The following is a 16,342-nucleotide window of genomic DNA, read 5'->3' on the forward strand; positions in this document are numbered from 1 at the left end:
ATGATCTACCACAAAATGGCGGCGCGCACGAGTGCAGCGGCTTTTAGCTCTCCAATTTGGTGCTTGTTTTTCTTACTTTTTGCGCGTATATTCTTCGAGTTTTGTAAAGCGACCCACAGCTTCAACCGTCAGAACCTTATCGACCTCGGTCTGAGGTACAAATTGTCGGTTACGAGCGAATTCCACCAGTACCACAACATCCCGGAGGACATAGCAAGAACACCGGGCTCTCTGTGGATTACCAGCCTGCCCAGCAGGCGGAGAAGGCGGCGTAGAGACAGGAAGCAGAAGCGAGGATGGCGGTCCGGCTCCGATGCTAGGCTACATAAACAACCTCACAGGCCAGCATTACCAAGTCTGTTCCTCTCAAACGCAAGATCCATCACACACAAAATGGACAAATTGGAGCTACAGATGGCCACAAACAGCTTTGTGTGGAACTGTAGCATTATTTTCATCACGGAGACATGGCTTCACCCGCTGATCCCCGACGCTGCAGTCGAGCTAGCAGGCCACACGCATCACCGGCAGGACAGAACCAGTGATTCAGGTAAGTGCAGAGGTGGAGGGCTCTGTGTTTATGTGAACCGAGAGTGGTGTTGTAGCAGCAGGATCATTGACTCTCACTGTTCTCCTGATTTAGAGGTGCTGGCAGTCTCGTGCAGACCTTTTTATCTCCCAAGGGAGTTCACAGTAGTCATTGTGTTTGCTGTTTACATCCCACCCGATGCTAACATTAGCACGGCCCTTAGCCTCTTGCTTGCCTGTGTAAATAAACAGCAGCTGGTCCACCCGGATGGCGTTTATATTGTTGCTGGTGACTTCAACCAAGCGTGTTTAAAGACTGCTCCCTAAGTTCGTCCAGTATGTGAAGTTTGCCACCAGAGGGGAAAATACTTTGGACCATGTCTACTCAAACATAAAACATGCTTACAAAGTCACTCCCCTCCCCCATCTTGCTGGATCAGACCATCTCTGCCTGTCCCTCACCCCCACCTACACCCCCCTGCTGCGGCGAACAAAGCCACAACGAAAGGCAATCCAAACCTGGCCTGAGGGAGCGCTCTCCCAGCTACAGGACTTTATTTTCCAGCCATAACCTGCAGGAGTACACTGACACCGTACTCTCTTACATTAAGAACTGTGTTGACACAGTCACCATTAACAAAAGGGTTAGGGTTTTTCCAAACCAGAAGCCCTGGATGAACAGTGCAGTCCAGTCCCTATTAAAAAGCTGCAACACTGCCTTCAAATCCGGGGACAGGGCCCTGTACAGGGCGGCCAGGTCCGATCTGAAAAGAGGCATCAGAGAGGCCAAGGCTGCCTACAAGAAAAAGATGGAGGACCATTTTGCTGTGAATGACCCCAGAAGGATGTGGCAGGGAATAAATCATATAACCAACTACTGAAGCAGCAACCCAGGAAATGCCAGGTCTGACGCCTCGCTGGCAGAGGAGCTGAACCGCTTCTTTGCCCGCTTCGAAGCAGACAGACCAGCAGCAACTCCACACCCACCACCCTCCAGCACTAGCACGCTAACACTTCAGGAACACAAAGTGAGACGTGTGCTGAAGGCGGTGAACCCCAGGAAGGCGGCTGGCCCTCATGGTGTACCTGGAAAGGTACTCAAAGCATGTGCTGACCAACTGGCTGGAGTTTTCACCTGCATGTTCAACCTATCCCTGTCACAGGCCATCATTCCACTCTGCCTCAAATCTTCCACCATCATTCCAGTCCCAAAGAAGTCAGCAGTGGAGAGCATAAATGATTACAGGCCTGTTGCACTTACGCCTGTGGTCATGAAGTGCTTTGAAAGACTGGTCTCTCAGCACATCAGAGCCTGTCTGCCTCCCACTCTGGACCCCCACCAGTTTGCCTACAGAGCAAACCGCTCCACAGAGGATGCTATCACCACAGCTCTCCACACCACGCTGATCCACCTGGAGCACCAGGGGGCCTATGTGAGGATGCTCTTCCTGGACTTCAGCTCAGCCTTCAACCCCATCATCCCGGAGATCCTGGTCCAGAAACTGACACATCTGGGCATCTCCAGAGCTCCTGTGTTGCGATATTGATCCCTTCCAATTCATTTTTATCTTATGTCCTGGGCTAACGGCTCAATAAACAAAGCGAAAAGGGAAGGGCTGAGGCAGCATCCCTATCTTGTACCTCTATTGAGGTTAAAGATACTGGTTAGAGAGCCATTAATCTGGGCATCTCAACCCCCATCTGCCAGTGGATCAAGGACTTCCTCACAAACCGCCCACAGTCCGTGAAACTTGGCCCCCACCTTTCCTCCACCATCACACTCAGCACCGGTTCTCCTCAAGGCTGTGTACTGAGCCCCCTCCTGTTGACCCTTTACACACACGACTGCTCTCCGACCCATCCCACAAACACCATCATAAAGTTTGCGGATGATACCACCGTGATTGGGTTCATCTCAGGGGGGGATGAGTCTGATTACAGAGACGAGGTAAATCGACTGACAGCGTGGTGTTCAGCTAATAGCCTGCCGCTGAACACCACAAAAACAAATGAAATAATCCTGGACTTCAGGAAGAACAGGGCTGACCCAGCCCCGCTCTACATCCAAGGGGACTGTGTGGAAAGGGTCAGCTCCATCAGGTTCCGGCGAGTGCAGCTCTCTGACAGCATCTCCTGGACTGCCAACACCACAGTGGTGGTAAAGAAAGCCCAGCAGCGACTCCACTTCCTGAGGGTGCTCAGGAGAAACAATCTGGAGGAGAAGCTGCTGGTGTTGTTCTACAGAGCCACCATCGAGAGCATCCTGACGTACTGCATCACAGCGTGGTACAGGGGGATCACTGGCTGCTCTCTGCCCAGCCTGGAGGACATTGCCAGCTCTCGCTACCTCAGCAGAGCTGCCAGCATCAGCAAAGACACATCCCATCTCAGCAACCACCTGTTTGACCTACGACCCTCCGGCTGACGATATAGGTCAATTAAAACTAGGACAAACAGACTCAGGGACAGCTTTCTCCCCAGAGCGATCACTGCACTGAACATTAACAAATCACTCTAATCCGCACCTTTCAAGTTTCTTGTGCAATATCTGTAAACCATGTGCAATTTTCCTGTGCAATATGATTACACAGTTGTATATAATTCTCATTTTACATTTTACTTGGTCCACATTTTATTTTATTTTACTTTATCTTATGTTTATTTAGTTGTACATATACTCTGAACAATTTGTTACATTTTATCTTTTATTTGGCTAAACATTACTCGCACCACGGAAAGCACCTTTTTGGAGTTGCTCTCAAATCTTGTTGCAATGCAAATTACGACGACAATAAAGGCGATTCTGATAAACACATCTTTATAGTACTTGTATGTTTTTAAGGAACTGTCTATGCATTTACACATTTTACAGCCTTTAGAAAAATTTTAAATGTGTTTTTAAAGCACTCTCTATTCTTCAATTTTTATCTTTTGTCATATTTTAAACATTGTTTTAAACATTTAAAGATCTATATGTGTTTTTAAACATCTTTGGCATAACAAACACATTTTAGCATAAATAATAAGTAATGGGTATTGATAAGATTTTATCAATATCGATGCCGTTATCGATTCTGCTTATCAATCTGATTCCTTATCGATTCCCTTATCAGTACCTCCTGTGAATTTTCTGTGTACTAAAAGTAGTCTTTACAGCAGGGGTGCCCAAGTTCAGTCCTCAAGATCTACCCTCATGACACTTTTAGTTGTCTCCCTACTCCAGCACACCTGAATCCAATGAAAGGCTCATTAAAAGCCTGCTAACGAGTCTTTACAGGTTTTTTATGTCAATAACATTTCATTGAGTTAAAGTAAATAAATATGAAATTGGTCACTGAATCCTTGATCTCTGGACATAAATAGAAATAAACAAAATCTGTACTTTTTCTCTAAAGCATTTTAGTTGGGTCATCTAGGGCACTTCCGTGACCGTGGAGAGCGAAGGTTTGTTTCTCGGTGTTTTTGTATTCTTTGATGAAAATAAATGAAAATAAAATTGGGTGACCCTCTCAAAAGCGTGGGCGGAAGTCGTGGGGGGCCAAACTCCTAAATGGCCGCCATGAAAATATTCAATGTACAGGAAACTTTTTACTGGTGCATTTTAGACCCTATAAATGTATTACCAATAGATATAAATGTGATACCAAAATGTCAGATAAGCCATTCAAAAAAGCTCTGTGACGTCAAATGACGTTATTTTCAAAATGGCCGCCGTATAGATATGCAATGTACAGGAAATTTTTTCCTGGTGCATTTTAGAGCCCACAAATGTATTACCAACATATATAAATGTAATACCATAATGTCAGATAAACAGCTCAATATTGCTCTGTGACGTCATAATGACGTTTAATGATGTCAAATGACATTTATTTCAATTATTAATGTCCAAAACTACACAATTAAATTTGTTTGCGTTCATCATTTAGTGGGCCTCTACATGATAAAATGGCCTCTACATGATAAAATGGACAGTAAAAGGGACAGTATGTGTGCTTTTCACCTTCTCAGATACTCTTTGGGTCACATTTTGAAGAAGCTGCTCATCGCTGATGCCAATAGATGACATTGTTGCATCAATGTAGTCGCCTCCACCTCGGACGTCATAAACCCACTCACTCTTATTCTTCTCTCTTCTGTCTTGGAATCCAATCGTGTCCTGATATTCGATTACTAGCAATTCCTTGAGGTACGATGATTTCATATCACCCACTTGATACCCGAAGTCACCAACTATGCGTTTATAGTTGGCTAAGAGTGCCTGTAATGATCAGATTTCATGCTCACTCAAGATAACGTTATCGTGTCTGAAGAATAAACTCCTCGCTTCAGAGAGAGACACATCCTGAAGGTGCATTGCATCATCAGATCGGAGCTTTGAGTGGCTAATGTACTGCTGCCAACAGGCCTGGTGGTACATGATGTAATTTGCAAACGGGTCTGAGTGCTAAGGTTGACTCAACTAGTCGCTGAAGATGATCCCTTAGCTGTGCGTCTTCTATGTGGACTGGGTGACGTCTGAAAGAACGCCATGCTGACAGTGTGTTAAGTCTGAAGAGCTTACTCCGCATTCTATTTGGATGTTTCTTGTCCTTGCCCTTCATGCACCAAATGCACATTGTTTTATCATGTAGAGGCACACTAAATGATGAACACAAATGCTTTGGTGGAGTAGGTTCCTCAGGCACATCATGACATATATTAGAAGTTGATGGTTGACTAGAACACTGCACAATGTCCTGTTATTTCTGCTTGCGTTGCTGGGCCTTGTGCAAATATCTTGAAGATGAGATTGTTATATAACAAGACTTATGCACATAATAACATGCTGGTCCACTTTCCCATGAAGTTGTCATGAATATCACCAAATCTGTCAAGTCCTGTCCAGGCTTTTGACTTTACTTGTAAACTTTCCCACTTATTTTGGGATATAGTATCTGTGGATTGGCAGGCTTTGCCACATTTGAGTAAGCATTCATAATCCATGGTTGGAAAACAGCGATCAAAAATGTCTATCACAAATATCTCTGATGTACAGCAGTACATTAGCCACTCAAAGCTCCGATCTGATGATGCAATGCACCTTCAGGATGTGTCTCTCTCTGAAGCGAGGAGTTTATTTTTCAGACACGATAACGTTATCTTGAGTGAGCATGAAATCTAATCATTACAGGCGCTCTTAGCCAACTATAAACGCATAGTTGGTGACTTCGGGTATCAAGTGGGTGATATGAAATCATCGTACCTCAAGGAATTGCTAGTAATCGAATATCAGGACACGATTGGATTCCAAGACAGAAGAGAGAAGAATAAGAGTGAGTGGGTTTATGACGTCCGAGGTGGAGGCGACTACATTGATGCAACAATGTCATCTATTGGCATCAGCGATGAGCAGCTTCTTCAAAATGTGGCCCAAAGAGTATCTGAGAAGGTGAAAAGCACACATACTGTCCCTTTTACTGTCCATTTTATCATGTAGAGGCCATTTTATCATGTAGAGGCCCACTAAATGATGAACGCAAACAAATTTAATTGTGTAGTTTTGGACATTAATAATTGAAATAAATGTCATTTGACATCATTAAACGTCATTATGACGTCACAGAGCAATATTGAGCTGTTTATCTGACATTATGGTATTACATTTATATATGTTGGTAATACATTTGTGGGCTCTAAAATGCACCAGGAAAAAATTTCCTGTACATTGCATATCTATACGGCGGCCATTTTGAAAATAACGTCATTTGACGTCACAGAGCTTTTTTGAATGGCTTATCTGACATTTTGGTATCACATTTATATCTATTGGTAATACATTTATAGGGTCTAAAATGCACCAGTAAAAAGTTTCCTGTACATTGAATATTTTCATGGCGGCCATTTAGGAGTTTGGCCCCCCACGACTTCCGCCCACGCTTTTGAGAGGGTCACCCAATTTTATTTTCATTTATTTTCATCAAAGAATACAAAAACACCGAGAAATGAACCTTCGCTCTCCACGGTCACGGAAGTACCCCAGAGGACCCAACTATTTGCTGTCAGACATTAATGCATGGGTTAAAGTTCTCCGTCACCGCGACAGATTTCCGTCATTTGGAAAAAAATTTTGCGGCACACTGGACCAGCTCTCCACGCTCCATTGGGTGCTCGAGGGTTCATGGAAGTTCGCCCAACCAGTCCACATGTGTTTTGTGGATCTGGAGAAGGCGTTCGACCGTGTCCCTTGGGGCACCCTGTGGGGAGTGCTCCGGGAGTACGGGGTCCGGGGTCCTTTGCTAAGGGCTATCCGGTCCCTGTACCACCGCAGCAGGAGCTTGGTTCGCATTGCTGGTAGTAAGTCGAACCTGTTTCCAGTGCACATTGGACTCCGCCAGGGCTGCCCTTTGTCACCGGTTCTGTTCATTATTTTTATGGACAGAATTTCTAGGTGCAGCCAGGGTGTAGAGGGGGTCTGGTTTGGGAACCACAGAATCTCATCTCTGCTGTTTGCGGACGATGTGGTTCTGTTGGCTTCGTCAAATCAGGACCTTCAGCGTGCACTGGGGTGGTTTGCAGCCAGGTGTGAAGCGTCCGGGATGAAAATCAGCACCTCCAAATCTGAGGCCATGGTTCTCGACCGGAAAAAGGTGCTTTGCCCTCTTCAGGTTGGTGGAGTGTCCTTGCCTCAAGTGGAGGAGTTTAAGTATCTTGGGGTCTTGTTCATGAATGAGGGACGGATGGAGCGTGAGATTGATAGACGGATCGGTGCAGCATCTGCAGTAATGCGGCCGCTGTATCGGACTGTCGTGGTGAAGAGAGAGCTTAGCAAGGGGGCAAAGCTCTCGAGTTACCGATCGATCTACGTTCTGATCCTCACCTATGGTCATGAGATTTGGCTCATGACCGAAAGAACGAGATCGCGAGTACAAGTGGCCGAGATGAGTTTCCTCCGCAGGGTGGCTGGGCGCTCCCTTAGAGATAGGGTGAGGAGCTCGGTCACTCGGGAGGAGCTTGGAGTCGAGCTGCTGCTCCTCCACATCGAAAGGAGCCAGTTGAGGTGGCTTGCGTATCTTTTCTGTATGCCCCCTGGACGCCTCGCTGGAGAGGTGTTCCGGGCACGTCCCATTGGGAGGAGGGCCCGGGGAAGACCCAGGACATACTGGAGGAACTACATCTCTTGGCTGGCTTGGGAACGCCTTTGGGTTCCCCCCGGAGGAGCTGGGGGAGGTGTGTGTGGATCGGGAGGTCTGGGCGGCTTTGCTTGAGCTGCTGCCCCCGCGACCCGACTCCGGATAAAGCGGAAGAAAATGGATGGATGGATGGATGGATGGAAAATTTAACCACACATACGCGTGCGCACGTGGTGTCATGCGTGTTTTGGGGCCAAAATATGATAGTCTCACTGTCAAAGCAACATCCCATTCTGCACTAATCAAAGCAGCAGCAATGTCAGCGTGGACTGCGGAGGAAGGGACTGTGTGAATTTTCACTCCTCTCCGCTCTGTTTACTGCTTGCTATGAGCCACGGTCCTTCTCCTCTGTCTTTGTGGGAACATTGGCAGACACTCCCCAAGTAGAGCGGGGCGTGGCTTTGCTTTGAACCAATGAAGCAATGATCCGACTCTGCTTCGATGGTTTGTCGCTTTATCTTAATTTTCCCCCACTAAAACCCTAAAGAGCATATGTCTGTGAGTAATATTTACCTTTGTTATATTAAACCGACCTGTTATGGTCTTCTAAAACAGTTGATAGATGTATTTTATAACTTAAAAACGGGACCGATGCTAACACATTAGCATGTCTGTGGCGTTTTCAATGATAAAGTTAGCATTAAGCTGTTCGCATCTCAGCACAGTTTGTGTGCATGTTTTCTGTATAATAAATAATGGCTTAGTGTTTGTTGTAAAAGAGTCAAATGTATTACGAATTATTTATTTATTTTTATTTATATATTAATAATAATAATCATCAGAAGAATCAGAATCAGAGTTGCCTTTGTTGTCATTGTAATTTCCATTACAATGAGATTTGAGTGCAACTACAAAAAGGTGCTTTCTGTGGTGTGAGTCATTTTTAGCCAAATGAAAGATCGTGAAATTTAACGGTAAATTATTCAGAGTATATGCACAACTAATATAAACATAAGGTACAATAAAATAAGATGAAATGTGGACTAAGTAATGTAAAACGACAATTATATACAACTGGTTAAGTTTAATGACAATTTGTTTTGGTCAAACCACATCTAAGCTGTGTTTTTACACAAAAAAATAAAATGCAGTAAATTGCACATTTGTATCTTTTTCATGAAAATAACTTATTAAAGATCACATATTACACTTTAGTCAGGCCTTTAAAATACTTTTGTGGACTTTGCTGTAATATGTTGTCAGTGGTTGAGATAGTTTCTGTAGGCATCTAAAAATGCTCATAATCGGATGAAACCTGATGGAAATCTCTCAAAATAAAACAAAACATTATTCGAGATATGTTTTTGATGAGAATACAACATCATAACTTTATTACAAGGTCAAACGTTGATGTTGCGTGATAAAGGCCTTTTAATAATAACTCACTTCAAGAAATAATGGCAAAACTCACATGTAAGTAAAAAAAAAAAAACAACAAAAAAAATGATTAATCGATTACTAAAATAATCGTTAGTTGCAGCCCCAGTTTGTTTTAGGAGTGAGAACATTTTACAGATTAAATGTGAATAAGCCAGTTTTGAGTTTCTCAGTGCGCATGCGTTTTCAAAACTGGTGACAGTGTTACTTTGTGCACAGCAGAACAACGCTGTCAGTTGCTTTAGGCCCTAATTTTGTATTTTATTGACTCTACAGCAACACAGCACCCATTTGGTGCATTTACCGGGTTAGAACAGATCAAAATACTACAGAAGACAAAGAATTTTTACTTGACAATTTGAAGTGAGTTTTCTTTGTTTCAGAGGGCTTCATACCCATTAAAATTCACCAGAATATACAAAATTTGACTTGTTCTTTTTAAAAAATTGTGGGGGAGCACCCCCAGACCCCCCATAATCAATAGTGTGTTTTTACTTAACAGCTTAAAGTGAGTTTTCTTTGTTTCAGAGGGCTTCATACCCATTAAAATTCACCAGAATATACAAAATTTGACTTGCTCTTTTAAAAAGAATTGTGGGGGAGAACCCCCAGACCCCCCATAATCAATACTGTGTTTTTACTTAACAGTTTGAAGTGAGTTTTCTTTGTTTCAGAGGGCTTTATACCCATTAAAATTCACCAGAATATACAAAATTTGACTTGCTCTTTTTAAAAAATTGTGGGGGAGAACCCCCAGACCCCCATAATCAATAGTGTGTTTTACTTAACAGATTGAAGTGAGTTTTCTTTGTTTCAGAGGGCTTCATACCCATTAAAATTCACCAGAATATACTAAATTTGACTTGCTCTTTTAGAAAAATTCTGGGGGAGAACCCCCAGACCCCCATAATCAATACTGTGTTTTACTTAACAGATTGAAGTGAGTTTTCTTTGTTTCAGAGGGCTTCATACCCATTAAAATTCACCAGAATATACAAAATTTGACTTGCTCTTTTAAAAAGAATTGTGGGGGAGAACCCCCAGACCCCCCATAATCAATAGTGTGTTTTTACTTAACAGCTTAAAGTGAGTTTTCTTTGTTTCAGAGGGCTTCATACCCATTAAAATTCACCAGAATATACAAAATTTGACTTGCTCTTTTAAAAAGAATTGTGGGGGAGAACCCCCAGACCCCCATAATCAATAGTGTGTTTTTACTTAACAGCTTAAAGTGAGTTTTCTTTGTTTCAGAGGGCTTCATACCCATTAAAATTCACCAGAATATACAAAATTTGACTTGCTCTTTTAAAAAGAATTGTGGGGGAGAACCCCCAGACCCCCATAATCAATAGTGTGTTTTTACTTAACAGCTTGAAGTGAGTTTTCTTTGTTTCAGAGAGCTTCATACCCATTAAAATTCACCAGAATATACAAAATTTGACTTGCTCTTTTAAAAAGAATTGTGGGGGAGAACCCCCAGACCCCCCATAATCAATAGTGTGTTTTTACTTAACAGCTTAAAGTGAGTTTTCTTTGTTTCAGAGGGCTTCATACCCATTAAAATTCACCAGAATATACAAAATTTGACTTGCTCTTTTAAAAAGAATTGTGGGGGAGATCCCCCAGACCCCCCATAATCAATACTGTGTTTTTACTTAACAGTTTGAAGTGAGTTTTCTTTGTTTCAGAGGGCTTTATACCCATTAAAATTCACCAGAATATACAAAATTTGACTTGCTCTTTTTAAAAAATTGTGGGGGAGAACCCCCAGACCCCCATAATCAATAGTGTGTTTTACTTAACAGATTGAAGTGAGTTTTCTTTGTTTCAGAGGGCTTCATACCCATTAAAATTCACCAGAATATACTAAATTTGACTTGCTCTTTTAGAAAAATTCTGGGGGAGAACCCCCAGACCCCCATAATCAATACTGTGTTTTACTTAACAGATTGAAGTGAGTTTTCTTTGTTTCAGAGGGCTTCATACCCATTAAAATTCACCAGAATATACAAAATTTGACTTGCTCTTTTAAAAAGAATTGTGGGGGAGAACCCCCAGACCCCCCATAATCAATAGTGTGTTTTTACTTAACAGCTTAAAGTGAGTTTTCTTTGTTTCAGAGGGCTTCATACCCATTAAAATTCACCAGAATATACAAAATTTGACTTGCTCTTTTAAAAAGAATTGTGGGGGAGAACCCCCAGACCCCCATAATCAATAGTGTGTTTTTACTTAACAGCTTAAAGTGAGTTTTCTTTGTTTCAGAGGGCTTCATACCCATTAAAATTCACCAGAATATACAAAATTTGACTTGCTCTTTTAAAAAGAATTGTGGGGGAGAACCCCCAGACCCCCATAATCAATAGTGTGTTTTTACTTAACAGCTTGAAGTGAGTTTTCTTTGTTTCAGAGAGCTTCATACCCATTAAAATTCACCAGAATATACAAAATTTGACTTGCTCTTTTAAAAAGAATTGTGGGGGAGAACCCCCAGACCCCCATAATCAATAGTGTGTTTTTACTTAACAGCTTGAAGTGAGTTTTCTTTGTTTCAGAGAGCTTCATACCCATTAAAATTCACCAGAATATACAAAATTTGACTTGCTCTTTTAAAAAGAATTGTGGGGGAGAACCCCCAGACCCCCCATAATCAATAGTGTGTTTTTACTTAACAGCTTAAAGTGAGTTTTCTTTGTTTCAGAGGGCTTCATACCCATTAAAATTCACCAGAATATACAAAATTTGACTTGCTCTTTTAAAAAGAATTGTGGGGGAGAACCCCCAGACCCCCCATAATCAATACTGTGTTTTTACTTAACAGTTTGAAGTGAGTTTTCTTTGTTTCAGAGGGCTTTATACCCATTAAAATTCACCAGAATATACAAAATTTGACTTGCTCTTTTTAAAAAATTGTGGGGGAGAACCCCCAGACCCCCATAATCAATAGTGTGTTTTACTTAACAGATTGAAGTGAGTTTTCTTTGTTTCAGAGGGCTTCATACCCATTAAAATTCACCAGAATATACTAAATTTGACTTGCTCTTTTAAAAAGAATTGTGGGGGAGAACCCCCAGACCCCCATAATCAATACTGTGTTTTTACTTAACAGCTTAAAGTGAGTTTTCTTTGTTTCAGAGGGCTTCATACCCATTAAAATTCACCAGAATATACAAAATTTGACTTGCTCTTTTAAAAAGAATTGTGGGGGAGAACCCCCAGACCCCCCATAATCAATAGTGTGTTTTACTTAACAGATTGAAGTGAGTTTTCTTTGTTTCAGAGGGCTTCATACCCATTAAAATTCACCAGAATATACAAAATTTGACTTGCTCTTTTAAAAAGAATTGTGGGGGAGAACCCCCAGACCCCCATAATCAATAGTGTGTTTTTACTTAACAGCTTAAAGTGAGTTTTCTTTGTTTCAGAGGGCTTCATACCCATTAAAATTCACCAGAATATACAAAATTTGACTTGCTCTTTTAAAAAGAATTGTGGGGGAGAACCCCCAGACCCCCATAATCAATAGTGTGTTTTTACTTAACAGCTTAAAGTGAGTTTTCTTTGTTTCAGAGGGCTTCATACCCATTAAAATTCACCAGAATATACAAAATTTGACTTGCTCTTTTAAAAAGAATTGTGGGGGAGAACCCCCAGACCCCCATAATCAATAGTGTGTTTTTACTTAACAGCTTAAAGTGAGTTTTCTTTGTTTCAGAGGGCTTCATACCCATTAAAATTCACCAGAATATACAAAATTTGACTTGCTCTTTTAAAAAGAATTGTGGGGGAGAACCCCCAGACCCCCCATAATCAATAGTGTGTTTTTACTTAACAGCTTAAAGTGAGTTTTCTTTGTTTCAGAGGGCTTCATACCCATTAAAATTCACCAGAATATACAAAATTTGACTTGCTCTTTTAAAAAGAATTGTGGGGGAGATCCCCCAGACCCCCCATAATCAATAGTGTGTTTTTACTTAACAGCTTAAAGTGAGTTTTCTTTGTTTCAGAGGGCTTCATACCCATTAAAATTCACCAGAATATACAAAATTTGACTTGCTCTTTTAAAAAGAATTGTGGGGGAGAACCCCCAGACCCCCATAATCAATAGTGTGTTTTTACTTAACAGCTTAAAGTGAGTTTTCTTTGTTTCAGAGGGCTTCATACCCATTAAAATTCACCAGAATATACAAAATTTGACTTGCTCTTTTAAAAAGAATTGTGGGGGAGATCCCCCAGACCCCCCATAATCAATAGTGTGTTTTTACTTAACAGCTTAAAGTGAGTTTTCTTTGTTTCAGAGGGCTTCATACCCATTAAAATTCACCAGAATATACAAAATTTGACTTTCTCTTTTAAACAAATTGTGGGGTAGAACCCCCAGACCCCCATAATCAATACTGTGTTTTTACTTAACAGTTTGAAGTGAGTTTTATTTGATTCTGTGGGCTTCATACCCATTAAAATTCACCAGAATATACAAAATTGAACTTGCTCGTTTAAAAAACAATTCTGGGGGAGAACCCCCAGACCCCCATAATCAATACTGTGTTTTTACTTAACAGTTTGAAGTGAGTTTTCTTTGTTTCAGAGGGCTTCATACCCATTAAAATTCACCAGAATATACTAAATTTGACTTGCTCTTTTAAAAAAGTTCTGGGCGAGATCCCCCAGACCCCCCATAATCAATACTGTGTTTTTACTTAACAGCTTGAAGTGATTTTTGTTTGTTTCAGTGGGCTTCATACCCATTAAAATTCACCAGAATATACAAAATTTGACTTGCTCTTTTAAAAAAATTGTGTGGGAGAACCCCCAGACCCCCCATAATCAATAGTGTGTTTTTACTTAACAGCTTGAAGTGAGTTTTCTTTGTTTCAGAGGGCTTCATACCCATTTAAATTCATCAGAATATACAAAATTTGACTTGCTCTGTTAAAAAAAAATTCTGGGGGAGAACCCCCAGACCCCCATAATCAATACTGTGTTTTTACTTAACAGTTTGAAGTGAGTTTTCTTTGTTTCAGAGGGCTTCATACCCATTAAAATTCACCAGAATATACAAAATTTGACTTGCTCTGTTAAAAAAAATTCTGGGGGAGAACCCCCAGAGCCCCCATATTCAATAGTGTGTTTTTACTTAACAGTTTGAAGTGAGTTTTCTTTGTTTCAGAGGGCTTCATACCCATTTAAATTCATCAGAATATACAAAATTTGACTTGCTCTGTTAAAAAAAAATTCTGGGGGAGAACCCCCAGAGCCCCCATAATCAATACTGTGTTTTTACTTAACAGTTTGAAGTGAGTTTTCTTTGTTTCAGAGGGCTTCATACCCATTAAAATTCACCAGAATATACAAAATTTGACTTGCTCTGTTAAAAAAAATTCTGGGGGAGAACCCCCAGAGCCCCCATATTCAATAGTGTGTTTTTACTTAACAGTTTGAAGTGAGTTTTCTTTGTTTCAGAGGGCTTCATACCCATTTAAATTCATCAGAATATACAAAATTTGACTTGCTCTGTTAAAAAAAAATTCTGGGGGAGAACCCCCAGAGCCCCCATAATCAATACTGTGTTCTTACTTAACAGCTTGAAGTGAGTTTTGTTTGTTTCAGAGGGCTTCATACCCATTAAAATTCACCAGAATATACTAAATTTGACTTACTCTTTTAAAATAATTCTGGGGGAGAACCCCCATACCCCCCATAATCAATACTGTGTTCTTACTTAACAGCTTGAAGTGAGTTTTGTTTGTTTCAGAGGGCTTCATACCCATTAAAATTCACCAGAATATACAAAATTTGACTTGCTCTTTTAAAAAAATTCTGGGGGAGAACCTCCACATCCCCCATAATCAATACTGTGTTTTTAATTAACAGCTTGAAGTGAGTTTACTTTGTTTCATAGGGTTTCATACCCATTAAAATTCACCAGAATATACAAAATTTGACTTGCTCTTTTAAAAAAAATTGTGGGGGAGAACCCCCAGACCCCCATAATCAATAGTGTATTTTTACTTAACAGTTTGAATTGAGTTTTCTTTGTTTCAGAGGGTTTCATACCCATTAAAATTCACCAGAATATACAAACTTTAACTTGCCCGTTTAAAAGAAATTGTGGGGGAGATCCCCCAGACCCCCCATAATCAATACTGTGTTTTTACTTAACAGTTTAAAGTGAGTTTTCTTTGTTTCAGTGGGCTTCATACCCATTAAAATTCACCAGAATATACAAAATTTGACTTGCTCTTTTAAAAAAATTGTGGGGGAGATCCCCCAGACCCCCATAATCAATACTGTGTTTTTACTTAACAGTTTGAATTGAGTTTTCTTTGTTTCAGAGGGCTTCATACCCATTAAAAGTCACCAGAATATACTAAATTTGACTTGCTCTTTTAAAAAAATTATGGGGGAGATCCCCCAGACCCCCCATAATCAATACTGTGTTTTTACTTAACAGATTGAAGTGTTTTCTTTGTTTCAGAGGGCTTCATACCCATTAAAATTCACCAGAATATACAAAATTTTACTTGCTCTTTTAAAAAAATTGTGGGGGAGAACCCCCATACCCCCCATAATCAATACTGTGTTTTTACTTAACAGCTTGAAGTGAGTTTTCTTTGTTTCAGAGGGCTTCATACCCATTAAAATTCACCAGAATATACAAACTTTAACTTGCCCGTTTAAAAGAAATTGTGGGGGAGATCCCCCAGACCCCCCATAATCAATACTGTGTTTTTACTTAACAGTTTGAAGTGAGTTTTCTTTGTTTCAGAGGGCTTCATACCCATTAAAATTCACCAGAGTATACAAAATTTGACTTGCTCTTTTAAAAAAATTCTGGGGGAGAACCGCCAGACCCCCCATAATCAATACTGTGTTTTTACTTAACAGTTTGAAGTGAGTTTTCTTTGTTTCAGAGGGCTTCATACCCATTAAAATTCACCAGAATATACAAACTTTAACTTGCCCGTTTAAAAGAAATTGTGGGGGAGATCCCCCAGACCCCCCATAATCAATACTGTGTTTTTACTTAACAGTTTAAAGTGAGTTTTCTTTGTTTCAGAGGGCTTCATACCCATTTAAATTCATCAGAATATACAAAATTTGACTTGCTCTGTTAAAAAAAATTCTGGGGGAGAACCCCCAGAGCCCCCATATTCAATAGTGTGTTTTTACTTAACAGTTTGAAGTGAGTTGTCTTTGTTTCAGAGGGCTTCATACCCATTTAAATTCATCAGAATATACAAAATTTGACTTGCTCTGTTAAA

The sequence above is a fragment of the Thalassophryne amazonica genome, chromosome 6 (assembly GCF_902500255.1).
Source record: "Thalassophryne amazonica chromosome 6, fThaAma1.1, whole genome shotgun sequence".
Lineage (NCBI taxonomy): Eukaryota > Metazoa > Chordata > Actinopteri > Batrachoidiformes > Batrachoididae > Thalassophryne > Thalassophryne amazonica.